Here is a 1,537-nt window from a genome sequence, read left to right as displayed (position 1 = left end):
ATGGCTCTGAGAAACCAGAGTTCCTTGACTGAATTCACGTTGGTCTCCTTTCCTGTCATCCAAGAACTTCAAATCTTGCTGTTTGTCATTCTCCTTCTGGTTTATACGCTCACCATAACAGGAAACATTGTCATCATTTCCTTAGTATGAACTGCTAATCGTCTCCAAACACCAATGTATTTCTTCCTTAGTAATTTGTCATTTTTGGACATTTTGTTCACAACTACTATTACCCCCAAGTTGCTAACTTGTCTCTTAGAAGAGAAAAAAACCATATCTTTTGCTGGCTGTATCACTCAAATTTATTTCTACTTCTTTCTGGGGACAGTGGAGTTTATCCTGCTGGCGGTGATGTCCTTTGACCGCTATGTGGCCATCTGTAAGCCCCTGCGCTATACCATCATCATGAACAGCAGGGTCTGCCTCCAGCTGGTTCTGGGCTGCTGGGTCGGAGCCTTCCTCTCAGTACTGTGCCCAACTATTGTGGTGTCCAGATTGCCATACTGCACTGAGGAAATTGGTCATTTCTTCTGTGACATTGCCCCCCTGCTACAGGTGGCCTGCATAGACACTCATTTCATTGAGATGATAAACTTTCTCTTATCCTCCCTTGTCCTTCTGACCTCCCTGGTACTCACTATTGTGTCCTACACCTACATCATCTCTACCATCCTGCGCATCCCCTCAGCCCAAGGCCGTCAGAAGGCCTTTTCCACCTGTGCTTCTCACATCACAGTTGTGTCCATTGCCTACGGGAGCAACGTCTTCATGTATATGAGGCCCAGCCAGAGCCACTCGCTGGAGTTTGACAAAGTGACTGCCGTCCTTACCACAGTGGTGACCCCTCTTCTGAACCCTTTCATTTACAGCTTGAGGAATGAAAAGGTAAAGGAGGTCTTGAGAGAGTCAATTAGCAGGATAGTTCTGCCGCATTCCAAGGGAACATGACTCTAACCCATTTCAGGGCATCTAAGCTATGCCTTCTTCATGGCATCTCGTGCTGTATGAAGAGTGACACCAAAGTGGACTGAACTCTTGCTAGATTTTCTCATACAATTTTGTGATAGTTGAAAATATTGTTACGGGAGTTAAGATGGCAGAGTAGAAAGGAGACCTTATATTTGCCTTGTCCCTTGAACACAGCTAGATAAATATCAAATCATTCTGAATCCCCCCAAGAAATTGGCCTGAGGACTGAAAGAACAAACTACACAACTAGAGGGAGAGAATAGGCCACATCGTGGAAGGTAGAAGCTGCAGATATGTACTTTGGAGGGGGGGTGGTAAAAGAATTACTAGTGATGCATAGGGGAGAGAGTCCTGATCATGGAGAGAGAAGTGAGAGACAGAGAGACACAGAGTATTGCAGAAGAAACACTTTCCCAGAAGCATTGACTGGGAAAACAAAAGGGACTACTTATCATGAGTTTTTACAAACAGTAGAGCTCAAAGTCTAAAGTTCTAGAAGTCCTGCCATGGCCAGTGTGGAGCCTGGCAGGTATAACTGTGCTCCTATGGAGAAGGAGGACAGAGGCCC

General features: G+C 45.4%; 1 pseudogene across 1 annotated transcript; it reads left to right on the top strand.

Moving 5' to 3' along the window:
- Positions 1 to 948, top strand: LOC309841014 (olfactory receptor 6M1-like; annotated as a pseudogene). The gene has a single exon. The product of its transcript is annotated as an olfactory receptor 6M1-like (transcript).
- Positions 949 to 1,537: the final 589 nt, after the last annotated feature.

Source organism: Mustela nivalis (genome assembly GCF_964662115.1).
Source record: "Mustela nivalis genome assembly, chromosome: 9".
Taxonomy (NCBI): domain Eukaryota; kingdom Metazoa; phylum Chordata; class Mammalia; order Carnivora; family Mustelidae; genus Mustela; species Mustela nivalis.
The sequence above is the reverse complement of the archived record's forward strand: the minus strand, read 5'-3'. Positions and strand labels throughout refer to the sequence as shown.